Source organism: Pan troglodytes, chromosome 14 (assembly GCF_028858775.2).
Source record: "Pan troglodytes isolate AG18354 chromosome 14, NHGRI_mPanTro3-v2.0_pri, whole genome shotgun sequence".
Taxonomy (NCBI): domain Eukaryota; kingdom Metazoa; phylum Chordata; class Mammalia; order Primates; family Hominidae; genus Pan; species Pan troglodytes.
Genome location: NC_072412.2, coordinates 79971257 through 79990324, shown reverse-complemented (window position 1 = coordinate 79990324; position 19068 = coordinate 79971257). Strand labels below are relative to the sequence as shown.

At 38.4% G+C, this 19068-nt stretch overlaps 1 protein-coding gene across 1 annotated transcript in view; it reads left to right on the top strand.

The window, feature by feature from the left end:
- The first annotated feature begins 2569 nt into the window (after positions 1–2569).
- The window catches only part of KLF12 (KLF transcription factor 12), a 620046-nt gene continuing 603547 nt past the window's right edge, over positions 2570–19068 (top strand). Inside the window, exon 1 of the mRNA XM_054665368.2 lies at positions 2570–2619. The gene's annotated coding sequence lies outside the window, so the exon portion shown is untranslated. The remainder of the gene's footprint in view (positions 2620–19068) is intronic.

Here is a 19068-nt window from a genome sequence, read left to right as displayed (position 1 = left end):
CATTTTTATCTAGATACTCCAATAGCATAAAAATGGAACTTTACCAATTAGCATGCATCCATGAAGCTTTTTTCTTCAATGAATGAACAACCTTCCATCTGTTTGTTAGGACTAAAAAACAACTTACAAATTATCCTACCTAGATACTTCCAGTTTATTTCCCTCTCTTGTTTTCTTTCTCTTTCTCTCTCTTACACACACACACACATACACACACACGTACTGTAGAGTCTATAGTCTGCTTCATTCCATCTCCAGTTACTTTCTCTAAATATCACTACTCTTCTCCATGCCCCAAGAGGCTAACTTCTATTTACTGCAACATCCAGATTTTCTTCTCAGTGGCTACCCATTGGATTCAGTGTCTGATAACAGACCTTGCCCAATAACAACTTCCTACTGATGTGGCTCCTTGGGTGCTTCACCTTCCATTGTTGATTCCCTTAACCCCATCCACACCTGTGAAAATGGTTTTTTCGGTAAACTCTCTACCATTACGCTTTTTGAAAGTGCCATCTGTTTCCTGCCAAGGTTCAACTGAAATACATATAAGCTAACTGGGATCTCTGGTTCCAGTCCATTCCTATGCATTCCAGGCTACTGCTAGACTAATACAGCTTAGCTACAAATCTGATTATAGTTCCTCAATGACCTAAAATAGTTTCAAGTTAAAGTCCATATCCTTTAGCTTAGCTCACAATGGCCTCCATGATGTGTTCATATCTATTGATCTAGCTTTATCTTCCATACCACTCTTTCTTTCCATAAACAGAACACTATTTTCTCTTTCTCAAACAAACCATGCCTTCATTCCTCCTTGCCTTTACATTCTGTTTTCCTTTTACAGAATTCTTTACTCCCTCTCTTCAGCTAGTTAACCCTATGTCTTCAAAATTCAGCTCAAATGCCCCACTTCTTGGCTCTTCCAGTCTCAGTTAGAGGCCCATCAATGTATATATACCTATCATATTTTTATCAGACTTTAATAGTCATTGCGGAATATTATTTTTCTCCCTCCTCATATGAAACATCTTGAGGGCAAGGGATAGATCTTCTTTTACTCTGTAAATCCTAGCTACAAAACAGAGAGATTGTGACTGGTTTATCCCTTCCTTCCTCTCAGTGGAGAAAAAATAAGAAAGAGTTCTCTCTTCTTTTTCTCTCCCTTTCTCCTCGTCACTTTTAGAAATGTTCCTAAATATCTCAAGACCATAATCTAGGCCCTTGAATCCTCAGTATTACTCTACACAGTAAAAAAAAAGGATGACTAGCTATGCTTGGACACCAGAGGTCTAAGGAACAATAGTAGAAAGATGTTCCTAACAATAGAAGAAAGGTAACAGGCTCAGCAGCCACTCCTTCTCTTGCAATAGGTAGATTAGCCTCCTCCAAGGCACGTGGCTGAGAACCCATGCTGAGAAGGGTCTGAGAGGAATAAGAGAGTATTTACAGCACAGCTGAGTAGCCCAGACATGCACTAGAAACACAGTTCTCAGTTCCTAGCCTTGAGGATTTTTTAGGGTATTTGTGTATGTATTTGCTTATCTTTTAGAGACTAGACAGTCAAGTTCTTAGGAGAGAGAGGGCATGAGATACTTTAAAAAGCCACTAATTCAGTCACTCTTGTCATCATTCTGCTCCTCTGTACTCCTAAATTTGAGGGAGACAGAACCAGAGATAAAGAAAGTCACACAGAGAGTGAGCAAGAGAGAAATCAACATTCGATAATAATGTGACACTGTTGTCATTTCTTGAATGATGAATCTAATTGTCCAAATGTTCTACTTTTATAACAAGAGCATTTTCCCTACATCAAATGCTTCCCCCTCAGGCAGGAGAGACTGGTGCAGCAGTGGTGCAGGATCTAGCCATTGTCCTATCACTTTCACTCAGTCACTTAAAGCTCCTCACACTCTCAAATTACACACATGGTTTTGGTTTGTAAATCACCATGGTAATAAGCACGACATCAATAACTCATAGAGTTCAATAGAAAATAAAACTAACAATGACAATGAATAATTAGGAAGTAAGGACTTTGTGCACTAGTTCCAATTAAATTGCTCAAAATAAATAAACACACTTGTGCTTTCTCAAATCTGTGGGTGCTAGTCCTCTTTGACTAGAGAGAATAAAGACAAAATAAATAATAGAAAAACGGATGTATTGATTCAAATATAGTTTTAAAAATAAGAAAGATGGTCTGAAGAGTAAGAAGGGAAATAGCCATTCACAGAGTGATACTCTGCACCCTCAAGGAAAACGAGCCAAACGAAAAACAAGGCTTTTAAAACCAATAGTTTTAAGACAATAATTTCCCAACAGGTTAGAGTTACATACAAAACTAGTGACTAAAGTGGAGATAAATATGCATAAGAAATGGTTAACAATGTTTTGTCAGCTCAGCCATGACAACATGAATGTAGGAAAAGTCTTTCTTTCAATATTTTGGCCATAGCCTGATAAAGAACCAACAGGGGTTTTCACACAGCACCTTAAAAGCCTGTCTTATCCTTGGGGTTTCTGCAGCCAATGAAAGTTTGTCACGATGATGTAATGCTCCTGAGTTGTGTTTCAGCACCGACTATGTGGTCACCGGGTATCATGCCTGAGAGCTAGGTAAGTTTTTGGATCAAATCTTTCTTTCCAGCCTGTTCCCCTGCTTAAACTAATTTCAGCAGAGAGATCATTTGTTTCTAGTCTATTTTACTATCTCTGAACAATTTTTTAATGTGGGCTGGGTTATTATAGAATTGTAGAGACAGCTGGTAAACAAAATGATGGGATCTTAGAGTCAATTTTCCTCTGTTATTAGTGTGAAGGCTTTTACTCCCCAGCAATTTATCATCACTTCAGAGGAAAAGAGCAGCAAATAGTGTTATGTTTTATTTGTTAAGGGAGCTCTAGTCATTTGACAAACAAGTTTTACTAGAGAGATATTTTCGGGGAGACGAAAAATATTTCTTTTTAAAGATTGACACTGAATTTTACTGATATCATTAAGTGACCCCCACTGAACTGTAAGCAGTGGAATAAGTTTCAATGTTTTTTATAAATAGAGAATATGTAATTCCTGCCCTCACAGATTTTAAACCTAAAAAAAAGAGAGACTAAGACAGCACACTAATATTTTTTCCAATTTTTATTTAAGTTAAAAACAATTTTAAAAGGGAAAAAACAACTAAATATGTAGTGACCCTCTGTGGCCTGACAGTTATATGAAGTTAAATGAAGAAAAATTAGATATCAGTAAATAAGCCAGTTTCAGTACCTGGCTGTACAGATGTTTTCCTAAACAACTTTTTAAAATGTAGAGCATTTAAAAATTTTGGATTAGGTAACCAGCAAAAGCAACGGAAATGTAGCACTTTACTTTTTCTCTATGGTACCCTCTGCAGATGTGGAGGTTTTAAAGAACTGTTATTGATATCAGTCAAGCTGTGGATTTCTAGCAACATGAAGTATAGAAAACAATTATCCAGATAATTCAAGATTTATGGGGGAAAATACCCTCAAAATTGTTACTGGGGAAAAGAGAATGAGTGGGGAGAAGGGAGGAGGTTAATTATGCATTACCAGCTACACTGATTGAACTACCCAGATGGTTACCGTCTTTCACCTTAACTCTGACTGTATAGACACAGATTCTGAGAAAGCCATCTTAAATAAGAGTGTGGAAGAATTATCCTCGGCAATGCAGAATGACAGAAAATGTCTTGTAGAGTTTCTAATAAGAAAAATATTTTTTCTTGTCTTGTAGAACTTGATGTCTGATAGGTCCTAATGCATGTATTCTTTTATCAAAAACTTCACAACTCTCTAACTTGCAAGCTCCTTTTCTCTACCCTCAGCTGAGTTTATCAATTACACTTCACTTTCTCCTACATCTTCTTTCATTTTACCCTCCAATGAACTGGGCCGTCTCCCTACCATACCATCTAAGTAATAAATACGTACTTCACCCCTTACATGAAATTATCGTCCTTTCTTTGTTCCACAGTTAATTCATTTTTCTCTCAAATTAATAACTGCAATGCCAAATAGCTTATATTTTTTAAATTTTAAGTTAAAAATATATTAGTCAGCGTAATATAAACATAACTCATTTTCCATTTTTACCCACAAATTTTCATGTCATGGCTTTGGTGCTGTAATTGATACTGACATGAGATTTAAGAGATAAAACTCCACATTTCAATAGCATCCTATGCTTTGCTTTCTACATCATAAGTTCTGAACAGGGAGGCAACACGGTTACAAGAAGGGCCGCAAAGTACTGCTCTAGAATTGAGTGAATGAGTGAGCAACGCTTCAGAGTGACTGATGAAGAGAAAAAAAATTTCCACAAAAAGAAAAACAGTATGGATAAGGTGGAGTACAGTGCAAACGATGTGAAATTATCTGGTTTCTGATACAGAATTTTTGGATGTGGGCCCTTGGTCAAGGCTGAAAGCCTGTGCCTTTATCACAGAGCTGCAGGCAGTGTACTCACTAGGCTTGGGTTCCGAAAAACCACAGCATCCAGCTAGAGACGGAAAGGGATCAGCATGGAGTTATGCACCCTCATTAGTCTGCAGAGTGGGCCCTCGGAAAGGCCTAGGAGGAATCTGCTTGGGGTTCTGCTTGACCTAGGAAACCTCTTTGATTCTCACTCTGAGATGCAACTGTGCCGCACAAGACAGGATTTTTTAAAACAATGTTTTAAAGGGAACATATTGCTTAAGAAAAGTCCTTAGGGCATGATCTGAGCACTGACATGGACAAATAATGCACCCTTCTGATAAATCCTGATGACAGAGTGGGCCTCGGAAAAGACAATTCAAGGTAGAGCTCCAATTCCAGCATTTCTGAAACCAGGAGGATATATCTGAAAGAATACCTAGAGGATTTGTGCGTTGACAAAGTCTGGTAATGCAGAGAATAAGTTACTGGTTGGTGAAAATCTATTATAGTACTCTACTGTATACCACAAAAGAGGTGTTCAGTAAAAGTCATTCCATTTTAAGGACAATCTCTTTTTAAATATTTCACTTTCCATTTCATCAAAAAAGTATATTTTCATCAATAGCATCTTTTATAAACAGAAATGGTCTGAGCTCATTTAGTTCTTTACCCTACCCATTTATATGATGGAGAGGAAGGCCCACTGGGGTCACTATTAGAAAGAAAGAATGACAAGTATCCAAAGAAAACAGAAGTTAGCTATGCCCTCCAAGGTGAATACTGGGAATAGTGTACTCCCAAGATACATAGAAAATGTGGATGTGAAAGCATATGGGAATAGGAAAGACAGGAATTCAATAGTCACACTCGATTATAACTCCACAGTGAAGGTTCTTGGGGCAACTGCCATGTGCCAAGCATGAGATAAGATGCAGACGACACAAGAAGAAAAAGGCACCATTTCTATACTCAAAGAGCTTTCAGTTCTCCTTAAATCAAGTCTTGAAGAATAGGCTAGATATTGGTCGAGTGTAGGAAGAAAGTATGGTTAAAGGAAGAATGACCATACATCCAGTTTGCCAAAGATGGTCCCAGTTTATGCCTCTTGTCCTGGTATAACAATCAATACGACTTGGCTTCATTTTCAAAAGTGTCCTGGCTTGGCCTTTACAAATAGGGAACGATTGAAAGGTTTAAAAATGAGTTTAAAAAAATGAGTTAAAGGAGGAAGACTGTTAATTCAGGCAAGAAAACTAGGAGGCCCTGACCCAAGGCATGGATCATGGTGACAGAGAAGAGCACACAGCACTCATTTCCCCTTTTCTTTTGGAAGCAGCACCCCCACCTCCTTTGGCAGAATTTCCCCTCTCCTTTTAGAAGGTGTCCCTGTGAATCAGAAGGCTGAGGGCTCCCTGCTTTCTCCAAGCCAAGCAGTCACATTGGACATGTGAGCAATGGGACACTCTCTCCTGGAATTTTGTCCCTTGAGCGGAATGATGAGAAAAGTGGGAGGGAAACTTGGCGATGATTCAGTCTAGCAGTGGGGACTGACAATCCCAACAAGCAGTTTCTCCAACGGAAAATGCCATAACACCACAGCCCCTGTCATCTCCAAGTCAGTTTCTTCAGTCTTCCTTTTATTCCGTAAGTTTCCTCATGGCCCTCCAATAAATATTCCTTTAGTTTAGTTTGGTTACAGCTGCTCACAACCAGAGAACCTACACTGATAACTGTAATTGCCAATATGCAGTATCTACATATGGAGGAGACAAACTAAGAACAAGTGAGGTGACATGCTAACCAACACTGTCTTTTTCACTCTGTATCTTATCCATTATTTTTTGTAAGTGAAGTTCACACCATCATCTCCCTCTATCACTTTAATATAGTTTTTAAAATGCTGTTTCTGCTGCATTACTTATTTTCCAATCATCACATATGACTATATACATAGAAATGGGGTTTGCTTTGTGAAAAGATAATTGTTGGTATAGAACTTGGAGGTCCTGCTTCTGCCCCTGAAAGTTCAATAGCCTAGGATTTCTGTTTTCTTGCTTCTTACGATGGCCCCAGTGCTACCCAGGGGCTGCAAAAACCAAAGGCTAAGATTTCATTTAAACCAAACCAAACCAAACCAAAAACATCCTTCACAGATAGATGTTTTCCTGGAGGTTGTTTGTCATTGAAATGAATGTCCCTGGGTGATCAGAAGTAAGTTTTTATTGTGGTATTATTCTCCTTTAAACCCTTCAAGGCATGGAGCTATGCCTCTGCAGTTGTAACACGGGAGAGGGTGCTGGGCGGTCATTCAACACGGGCAGCTCAGGTAGGGGGAACAAATGAAAATTGGGGCGGGCAAGAATACTGCGATTGGTTGGATTCCAATGCAGCGTACACTCTAACGCCCTGAAATATGGGATGCAGGAGTCTCCACAGATGCTCCCTGCTGCAGTTCTTGAAAGGCAGGAACAAATTTAAACTGGGTTTTGTGAAAACAAATGACATCATTCCTGCATACTCTGAAAAGCTGCAGCCCCAATGGAACATTTTCTCGTTTTCCCCTTTGCTCTTCTGTGTCTGACTGCAGGGCTTCAGGATTTTATGCTGCATGTTTAACTGGCTAGATCTTGCAGGGAATAACCTTTCATCACTTGCCTCTAAAAATAATAAAACTCACGAAGAAAATATAGAGGCCTGTAAAAGTTCATTTAAAATCACATTTAATCTCCATGTGGCTCTTATCTGAAGATATGACAGCACATGGGAAGAATTCTAGTGATTTGAAAGAAACAATAACAAAACGCTGTATTGGGGACTGTCATGATGGAAATTATGGCCCTGACTTATTTTGGGTGGACTTTATTGTACAGTGTTCAGTGCTGGTGATTAGGAGAACTAGGATTTCCATTTAGGGATTTTTCTGGGTTCACATTGTTAACTGCAAAAGTAATCAGGGATCTGGTACATTTAAGACGGTCAGCTAAGGGCCATATTGAAATACTGTTCTAGATGTACTGTTCCTCATTGCAGATGTCTACAAAAATAAAATAAAATAAAAGGTAGGTGAGTCAGAAAGTTTTTTAGAACAGCGAGTTAGCTGATTTTCAGAACATGGCTTAAGAAGCTAAGGCACTTAGAAATATAATAGTGAATCTTCAACATACCAAAACCTGATGGAAATTTTCTCATGAAGATAATATTTGCTTAATCATTGTCCTAAGCCAAAGGATGTCCCAGGAAGTTCTCTATTTGTCAATGTCAGTCTGTAAGAGCAACTGCTTGAATAAGTACTGTGAGAGTCCTCCAAGACTCAAAGCCTACCTTGTTTTCTCAATCTCATCCCAGGAACCCAGGCCTAACTGTTGACTTCCCTTAAATCAGCTTCCAGAGATAATTCTGAAAACTACTTATCTTTATTGCAAATGATTATTAAAATCTTTACAATTCAAATTTCCTCAATATTACTACAGATGGCAAATAGAAAATTAATCTCAAACTGCAAGGATGAATTTTATATAAAAAGCTATACGCGATGACTTCTAGACTAAGCCCTGGGCATGACATCTTTTACTCCTCAAACTTGCAGTGATCTATTTAGGAAGCAGGGGCAAGGTGATGGTTGTCTCTCTCATTGAAATGAAACCAGCCCGGAGACAGATTTAAAGAGAAATGAAGAAACAAGTCCATCCACCCACCCCTACCACACCTTCTTTGAACATGAATTTTCCAGCTTTGTCCTTGATTCTTGCTTCTATATAATCTCTTTGACCTTCAAACCTTAGAGGTCATCTTTAACAACCCCATTCTTGTTCATGTTATTATGAATTAAACAATGGCTACTGTGTAGAACCAAAGAAAGAAATATGCCAGCAATCAAGAACAATCTCTAAAACAAATAGAGATAGATGTATGAGTCAGGAAGCCAATAGACTATTTGATTAAATAAACACTTTTTTTATTATCAAGGATGATAGCATTTTTTATTGCCCTCTTCTTGAAATTCCCCTCTCATTCTAAAAGAAAATTTTAAAATATTTTTTCTGCATAAGTTCCTCTATTCAATTATCTGAAATTTTTTAAAGATGCCCAATTAGCTCCTCTCATGGGATAAAAGGTGATTTCCCCTTTTTACAATGGTTTTTTTTTCCATTAGGGATACTTTTTACATACAGGGAGTCTGCTTTCTACGTCCCAGGCTGGGAAAAAGAGAAGTGAAAACTTTTCAGCATTTCTCTACTTCTTTCTGAACTTCTAGAAGCCTCTCCTCTTCCTCTTTCTTATTTTGTCTTTCTTTCTCCTTTCCTGAACTGCTGGCGCTGAAGAAACAGAGCTAGAGGCTTGGGGATGCAGTGGCTGCTTGGGCCCTCCATTGGCCCAAATAATACTTGAGCCTTAAAAAAGGAGAAGAAGAAATAGAAAATAGGAACACTACTTGAAAATTTTTTAGTTCTGCTTCCTCTGCTTTAAATTCACTCCCTGGCATGCCCATGCTGCAAGTTTTTCATCAAAACTCTCTATGGCAGTTCTTCAAAAAATATGTCTTATTAGCCCTTAATGCTAGGAAAGTTTATAAAAAGGGGGGAAAGTATTAAGAGACGTAAAGAAACCTGAATTCCATTTGCTTCTGTTGATCATTGCTGTGTAACCTAAGTCAGGTTGATATTATTTGAAAAACAGTGGAAAATCTACAATTAATGAAATCTGCCCCAAATTTGATAGAAAATATTGCCACAAAACTGACAAAATTGTGTATATCCACTCCAATTTATGAAGTAAGCAAATAAAAAGATATTGTGAAAGCATATATAGGGTGAAAGGACAGAAAGTCACCAGCAAAGCCTGAGCCAGGTCACATTGCTCTTCCACTCAGAATTTCCCAGTGGCTTCCTGTCTCTCAGAGAATGTCCAGTGCTCTTGCAAAGGTCTGCATTTCTTTCTGTACTCTACTCCACCTTCCTGTCAGACCTCCACTTCTCCCTGCTCTTTCTCATTCACTCAATTCCAGACATACTAAACATGCTGCTATTTATTGAACCGCCCAAAACATGTGTCAGCCTCAGGGCCTTTGCATAAACCAATTCCCATACCTGGAACAGTGTTCCTGCAGATGGGCCTATGTGGGCACCCGCATTTCCTTCAGATCTTGAATTTCTGTCTGCCATGGTCCTACTTACCCATTGCATTGGTTTTTCTTTCCTTGCTGAGAATTCTGCTCTTTGAGGTTGCTCTAACTGTAATCTTTGGACAAATATAGTAGACTGAGGGCCCTCACGGAATTGAATTCTCACAACGCTGTTTGAGCACAGGAGTCCCTGGTTTCAATTAGTCATGTAAAATGTGTGCTTCAAAACAAGCCAACTTCTTCCCTTCCTTAAGAGTAATATATTAAGAAGCAGGAATATGCTAAATACAGAGCTAAATGTTAATCTATTTTTCCCATGTTTCCGTATTTTTAATGCTTCTTTATTCTTAGGCATAAAACTCTTTTTATAGTGCTCTAAATTTCTAAAGAATTTAAGACATTATACTTCTCCAGCCTCTATAACTTCAAAATCTACCACTTGCTGATAAAACCCTGCCATTTTAGCCTCTCTTCTTTTTTCCTACTCCTAACTCCCATATGGGTCTGAAATCTGTATATTAATATAAACACTACTGCTCAATAGAACTTTCTGCAACAATGGAGGCATTCTGTATCTGCCCTGTTCAATACAGAAACCGCTAGCCACATGTGGCTGTGGAGCATTTGAAACGCAGAACAACTTTTTAATTTCTAGAAGGGCATCTTTAATGAAGCTAAAGTTCACCTACCAAACATGGGAACAGCAGATGACACCTGCCCAATTTCACAGTCTACTTCTATATCCATCTGCAATCCCATGTTCCTTTCTTCTCCCTGACACACAATCTATTACTTACCCAATGTCTTTCAGGCAAATTCCTCTGAAAAGTATTTAAATGCCATAAAACTACTTTGACAGCCAACTCTCAGGCATCTGTAGTGACAGAGTATGTATGTTTATCAACAATATAATAAAACCAGGGCTTCACATTAACTTTGGGTTTAGAATCTCCTACATTGACTCTGCTACCAGAATAGCAGAATATATTTCATTTCATTTCTCTTGACCACACTGTACAGGCGATTGTAGACCTTGATTTCCAGTCGGAACGATTCAGAAGAGAAAGAGTCAATGAAATAGAGACATTCATAATGTGATTTCTGAAACATCACAAATGTTTGATTACATAAAATATAAATTCTCCCATTTTCCTCAATGAATTCTTATTACCTGTGATAATTTGACATTACATAAAAATTAACAGTGTTCTTAGAAATACTGTGGAGAAAATACAAGATTTCAAGTTTGTCCAAAGGAATTCACTCAACATATGTTTAAGATGCTATACAGAATGTATTCGATTTAAAATTTTTCTTTCTTTATAATTATAGAAATCTCTGTATAACATGGGCCATACCAATGTTTTATTTATCTTTGCCTCTTTATTTCTAGGTAGGATTTTGTTTGTTACTCTCTTGACATTGTATCTGCACAAAGTACAATGGTGCTACATCAGTGAGTAAGATATTAGCTCCCAGCTAGACAAAATCTATCAAAAGCCCAGGGCGCAAAATACAGCTGCCCACAGTTCCACAGTACCTATAGAGACACTTCAAGCTTGTGCTTCCTATTTTGCAGATTACTGTTTTTGAGATACTTCCTGAACAAAGCAAATTGAACAAACAGTAACTACTATTCCAGAAGAGTCAGAATACACAGTGACATATTAAAGGTTCGGAGAAGTCCAGTAGAAAAGAAATCTGCTGGAATTTTTTAAACCCAGTGTTTCTTTATATATTTGGCCTTAAAACACTATTTTCTCACCTGACGTCTCTTAATAGGCCCTGCAACTAGTGCTCCAGGGAATACACTGAGAAATCCTGTCTAGGCATTAAGCTACTCCAGGGATCAATTTCCTGTTTCTGAATAGTCTGGCATATTCCAGATCTCAATAGGTTCAATAAATACAGAAACCCTATAGGCCCAACTGAATGTCTATGTCTAAGTTTGAGAGGTTTCCAAGAGGTTGATAAGATGAATGAATGAATGAATGACTTTCACTGTGTATTCCAAGAGTCGCCCCATGAGAACTTTTCTGGCAGTTTATAGTTGCTATGTTACCAAGAGGTTTCAAACATATTTGGGATCACAACTGCTCATCAAGCTACAAATTTGTCATTAATTGCAGATGCAATTAGCTATACAATTACTCTCCAGATCCGTAGGCTCTTGTAGACAAGAGTTCCCTACTGAAAATACCTGGACAGTCTGTTACAAATAGCAGTTCCCAGGACAGGATAACACACAGCAATTTGCATGATTTGCTTGGGGTTTAGCTTGATTTCTTTGAGACTAGAGGAATAAGCTCTCTTATGTGATTTGGTCAAGAAAATTATCTGTGTAAGGATCTCCTGTGCAAGTATTGTATGGTGAAAATGAAAAGTACCTTTGAAAGTCAAAAAGGCATCATTAAAATAGTTTTCTTTCAGGAATAAGATTGCTTCGTGACTTTTTCAAAACAAATAATGAGTGAAAATGAAAGGATTTATGAGGTGTCCAGATTTTAGAATTTCACAGTTCATTAGTTATGTTTTATCTACCTAATAACTATCTCCAACCACTCAAAGATGTAACTATTGCAGACAGTTCTCTTGCCTGCTCCACAAATTTTTCTCTAATAAAGACACTAACCCACACTTTTCATTTATGTTTAAGATGAAACCAGGCTATGGCAGCAGATTGGATGAGATAGTACCACATAGAAGATAAACTTTGGAGTCAGAAAACATAGGTTCAAATCCCCACTCTAACAGTTAAAATTATGTAACTATGCAAGGCTACTTAACTTTTCTGAATGTCGGTTTCTGAATCTGTGAAATAAGTATTATAGCACCTACAACAAAGAATAATCAAGGAATCAGGAAAGATTGTGGACACAAAGCATTTAAAACCAGCCCTGAAAATTAAAAAAAAAAAAGTGCTATAAAAAATGGGGATTAGGTCAGGCACAGTGGTTTATGCCTGTAATCCCAGCACTTTGGGAGGCTGAGGTGGGTGGATCACCCGAGCTCAGGAGTTCCAGACCTGGACAAAATGATGAAACCCCATCTCTGCTAAAAAATATAAAAAAAAAAATTTGGTTGGTCAGGGAGGCGCATGTCTATCGTCCCTGCTACTCAGGAGGCTGAGGTGGGAGGATCGTTTGAGCCTGGGAGGTGGAGGTTGCAGTGAACTGAGATCACGCCACTGTACTCCAGCCTGGGCAACAGAGTGAGACCCTGTCTCAAAATAAATAAGTAAATAAATTTTAAAAAGAAAAGAAAATGGAGATCAGTACTCTAAACCACTATTTTTAGTCCAGGAAAGCTTTCAGAATTATTTTTCTCTATATATCATTTCTAGAATATAATACTTGAGCATCCATTTCTTTAAATTACATATATTGATTCTATTATTTTATTAAACAAATGCTTGAATCATTAAGGATCGAAAAATAAGGGAAAGTCCATTCCACTGAGGGGTCACAATCACGTTGGGGCAACTGCCATGAGCACAAATCATAACAACACACCACAACAGCACATCACAGCAAGTATATTTTGAAAGAGGCATAATCACAGTGGTTTGGGAGGACAAAAAGCAGTGGCAAATTCTGCCCAAGTACAAAGGCTCAGGCTCCTTAGGGAAGAGAGCAAATCCAAGGGGATTTTCTGGGTTGGAGGAGAGAAGGAAGAGTATTTCCACAGATATATTGGGAAAGGAGATGTTCAGTGGGGCTGGAGAATGCGTATGTGTGGTTTATAGGGAGTGGAGGCAGGACAAGAAGAAAGAGGTTCAAAAGAAAGAGGTTAGAAAAGCAAAACTTGGTCAGGCTGGAAAGGAAAGGAGGAGGGAGGAGTAATTAAGTTATCGAACATCTACTATGGCCATCATACACTAGATGCTTTTACCTACAGTCCTCCATCTAAATCATGACAACACTACCAGATAAGCAGTAGTATCTCCATTTTGCAGATGAGAAAAGTGTGCCTCTCTGAAGTTAAGCAATTTGCCCAATGTTACATAAAAGGAAATTGAAGGAGTTTGTATTCCAGCCCAATTTTGTCAGGGGACAGAGCCTATGCGAACCTCTATTTTAAGCAAGGGGAGCCAGCAGGGGCCTTTAATCAGGAAAGGAGCTCATCGAAACAATTTTTGAAAGAAAAATAAGGAGATAAAATATGAGATGATGGATTGGAGGGAGGTGCAGCTGGGGCTTGGGAGATAAATCGGAGGTTATTACTGCTTTGCAGGGGAAAAATGAGGAAGTCCTCAGCTGAGGCAGCACCTGTGGGGATGGAGAAGAGAGAAATATTTCTTAGACTCAAAATGGCTTGGTTACCAATTGGATGTGAATATACCTCAGAACAAAATCTCTTAACACAGTTACAAGAGAATGCATGTGGAAGAGGCCAGGCACAGTGGTTCACGCCTGTAATCTCATCACTTTGGGAGGCCGAGGCGGGTGGATCACAAGGTCAGCAGATCAAGACCATGGTGGCCAACATGGTGAAATCCCGTCTCTACTAAAAATACAAAAATTAGCCAGGCATGGTGGCACGTGCCTGTAATCCCAGCTACTCAGGAGACTGAGACAGGAGTATCACTTGAACCCAGGGGGCAGAGGTTGCAGTGAGCCGAGATCGCACCACTGCACTCCAGCCTGGTCTAAAAAAAAAGAATAGTAAATGACCTCCTTAAAAATTCTCTTATTAATTTGGGGGATTAGAAAACCAAACATGTGACATTATGTCATCTAAACCAGTGCTTCACTTAATGGGTCCGATGTACATGATTTGGATGATGGGTGCCTAAAAGCCCTGACTTCCCTACTCCACCATCGGTGCATGTAACAAAATTGCACTTGTACCCAATAAAGTCATACAAATAAAAATTAAAAATAAACTCCTGCTACTTACTCAAAGTGTGGTTCACAGACCAGCACACGGCTTCACCTAGAAGTTTTTGGCAATGCCAAATCTCATGCCCTACTCCCGGCATTCTGGAAAAATATGTATTATTTTAATAAGGTCCCTTTGATGGTTTAGTGATCATAGATACTTTAAAGTTTAAGAAGCACTAATCTAAGACAACTAACATTGAGGGTAGTGGAGGAGTAAGAGGTGAGAGGAGATAGCCAATTTTCTTTAAAAATGGGCTGTACATTCAGAATTTCAATCATGCCTCTATACACTTTTAAGAGCGTTCTGGTGGTTAGCACTAATTTTATTTCATATTACGTTTACCATGTTCAGAAGTTTCTAGAAAAAGAAGCAGCCACAGGTGCTGACATGGCCAATATACAAAAGGCAGATGCTCCTTCAAATGCAGTGTTTTATAAAAGACTGCCAAAATCCAAGCTATAACTGGATGATTAGGTGGCATTTGAACTGCTCGTTTGGAATGTCAGCAGGGATAATGCTTACGTAAGCTGGATGCTGTCTTATATAGTCCTTCAGTTACTGGGAAATAGAAATCCAGAAGAGAATCTATTTTATCATTATGATGGACTGAGAAAGAGAACAGAAAGATCTTAAAATATTCTGTGACACTTCCGTCAGTTCATTTCATACATATGCATATTAATGTGTGTAGGTGTGTGTAATGTTGAGAATGTCTGGGATTCTTGAATTTACTATTATTTCCTGCATTTACTAATCTGATCTCCAATTCTCATTTTTTCAGTCCCTCGTTTGTACCGAAAAATTCATGAGAATCACAGCCAATATGAACAGGTTTTGAGGAAGTTTGAAGGGGGAAAAAATAGTAGACCTCAGAAAGGGTACACCAGCTAAAAATCTTCACCCAGGATTTTCCCTGGAATCTCTTCTGGCCCAGCTTCCCACACCTCATCTACCCTAAAGAGCACTGGTACCCTTTGGGTAAAGAATACTAAAACTGTGTATTCTCATTGTCTTAACATCTCATTCGTATAATGTGATGGGTAAATTGAAATATTTCTGCTTGGCTCAATAAGAAAAGCTCATATACATTCTCAGCTTTGGTATGAGGCAGGGGTGTTCAGAGCCCCTTTCTGGCCATTGCACCTATGTGCCTGTTGTACCCCTGTCCTAAAGAACTTAAGAGTTCCTATTGCTGTCTTCATCAATGCTCATTAACAATGATTTTTAGGAATCTGCTATGTCCAAGCACTTTTCTAGGCTCTGGGCTCAGAAGCAAACAAAGATGCTACTCATGTGGACCTGACATTCAAGAGAGCAAAACAGATAATAAACAAATTAAAAATACAACATAAAATCATGTCTAGTGGCAATGGAAAAGCATAACATGGTGTTATGGGAAAGAGAGTCATAGGGAAGCCATTTCAGCCAGGGTGTTAAGTCAGATTTCTCTTGTTAATATTTGAACTAAGACCTGAAGAAAGTGACGAAGGTACACTTGGGAGGGGAAGCATTCCAGGCAAGGGGAGCTGCAAAGTAAAGTCCTCCAGCCAAAACACACTAGGCTTATTTGGGAAGTTGCAAGAAGGTCAGTATGGCCTGGATAGAGTATAGGAGAAAAGGAGTGACAAGAAATGATCAGTAAGGAGACAGGTCATGTAGATTCTGGAAGGACCTTATGGACATAACAAAGTTAAAACCACAAACATACAACAAAAAGAAAAAGAAAAAGAAACTCTTTCATTTACTGAGATAGGCACTATGCTAATAAAACATATATACTTTATTCAGTCTCATTCTCACAATCTTCCCACCCCATACCTGGGTATCATCATTATCCTTCAAGAGAACTGAAGTTTAGATAGATGAATTATAATGATCAAGGTTGCAAAGCTACTAATTGTTGGAGTTGGGATTTGAACTCAGGTCTGTCTGACACCAAAGGCCCTTGTACTCAACACCATGCTGTTACTAGAGAGAGAGCTCTTGAATCAAAATTCACATGCACTTTGTTGGTAGAAGTACCAGGAAGTTCAAGTACAGTGGATACAGCTCTAGGTCCTTCTAATTTTAATAGAATGGTAGTCTATTCTCTACTTTTTACTGCAATTAAACTTAACTTTGGTCTCATTTCCCATGCTCTTAACACAGTGAGCATCTCATTGAATGTCCAATGTCTACAATAATATTGTAAAGCATTTATTTAAACTATAAAATAATCAAATTTTACAACATCTAGCTAACCTGTGATCAGACTCTGCAAACAATAAGTTCTGATACGCAGCTGAGAAGACATTTTGATTTCAAAAATAGTTGATATTAGCTACTGAATTTGAGGTATGGGTGCCCAAAATATCTGGTGCTTTCTACCTCTTTCTAATTTACATAATCTTTGCTGATTTGTGTGCCTGCTTTTCCAGATTTCTCTCACTAAGGTGTAGATACATATATGTATATCCAGTCAGGGAGGTCTATTCCATATATAGTCATCCTTTCTCATCTCATTCTCCTACACATGAACACTTTCTAGTCTTTTTCTGCCGGTTAAAATCCAGTTGCTCCTTTAATGCCCTGCCCTTCTCACTGGAGCATTTAATATACAGCCCTGCCTGTGGACTGGATTAACCTTCGCCATATATGTTCTGCTTCGCCAACTGACAATGAACAGACTGACCTTGTCGTCTATATCTCTGAGGATGTGACTTTGCCCAGAGAGCCATGCTTGGGGCCTCACTTGTCACCACAGATGATGAGACTTTTGAGCTTCAGCTTAAGATCACTACCAACACTTCTTCCTGGCCTCCCAATCACACTTGCATCTCATGCTGACCAGAACATTTATTTGAATGTTTCAGTTAGCTGAATAATTCCTAACTCATGCACAACTGATTTATCTAACTGTCAGCTTCATTATAAGGTAGTGTAGTTTTCAAACCTATTTATAGGCATTTCCTCAGAAAAGCCCAGAAATCTGAGTGACCTGAAGCACACATTTAATGGCACAAGAACCTAACTGATTTAAAAATAAAACCCACTTAGGACAAAAATAAACCAGGTAGGTTTTCCTTCCTCCAATGCCCTGTATCCTACAAACTGGTAAATTTTAGACCTAGTTCTTTTTAAGAAAGCTGTGCTCACTGGGGCAAAAAATTGTTGTTGTAGAATAAGTGGAATAAGTTTGTTTTCAGTTAGGCCAGTGGGACAATATTCAGCTAAGCATACTCTTTCTAGAAACACTCCAGTGAAAGTTCTGTCCAAGTGTTTGTTTGTTCATTTATTTTAACAAAAAACAGACTTTTCCTATGTTGCGTTTGCTGTGCAAACGGAGCTAGCATCCAATGGCATGTAAATCAGGTATAACTTATAAAGGTTTTTATATTTGTCTTCAGGACAACAACGTTTAAAATACTCTGCCTTCTCCAACAGTTTGTTGAAGTGCAGAAGCTGAAAAAATTCTGGGCTTGTAAAGAAACTGCAATGCCTAAAACTCTCCAGAAGTACTCAGAATGACAGGGCTCTTAACCAATAATACGTGAGATTCACGGAACACATTGTCACTACTCAGCAAATAATAAGAGGCAGGTATAAGTATGACATCATTGAAATACAGTCTCATTGGCAGTTCTTCTGTGTGCTGGTTACTGCTCTATTTGTGGAAGCAGCAGCCTTATTCAAATTAACCTTTTCACGCAGAGGGGTGGAGGGAGGTAGTGAGTAATATGCGGCAGTCTTTTCCCTGAAGGTGATGTGCTCTCAAATTCGCTTTGCATTGCCTTTGAGCAGACAAAATAAAAATAAATTCAGCTGTGGCAGTGTTTCACAGGGATAATAGCTGCTGGAATTAGATCAGGTCAGTGGAAAGGAATGAAAAAGAATCTGTGGCTGAGTTCAAGCAAATTTCTGAATTTTATTCTTGCTTTTATTCTTTCCCCCTTATTATTTCTCCATGTCTCATTCGTGGTGTCAACGGCTGCAGAGACTAAACTTGGTATCCCTCCAATCGGCCATTTGAGAGGGAAATTTCTTTGAATATTAACACCTCTAGCCCATGCTGTCTGGGGGTCTAGCAGACAGGTCAGATTAATGGATGGTTTTCTGGCATTGTACAAATACTCAGGAGTATGAAGCTGATGAGATAATTTAATCACATTTACTGTAGTCTGTGAGCAACTGTCATCCTGTATCCTGTTACTGTTATATAATATAGGGCCTCCAGCTACATCAAGGATACACGAGAGAGCCCACTCAAGTTTTTAACTCTTAGGATTTTGTTTTAACTTATGAGGGCTCTGATATAAGGTGGCTGTCCTTTAATGATATATCTCTTCCTTTCCCAGTTTAGTTTCTGGGACTTCACACAACTTTGCCTAAATAAAATGCTTTGGGTCTTTGGCCTTATTTTATTTTCTCTCTTTAAACTTCTGTTTCACTGTCTATTGTCATCTGTCAAAATCATTCTATATAGAATGTAAAATTTTGAATCCTGCTGTAGAGTATATTTGCCTTGGTCATTTCCTGTTTGGGGAATTTATTTACATTTTTTCCCTTCCCTTATTATCTATTACTTTCTACCTCAAAATTTCTCTACTTGTCAAAGACAAATAAAATGATGGAAATGACAA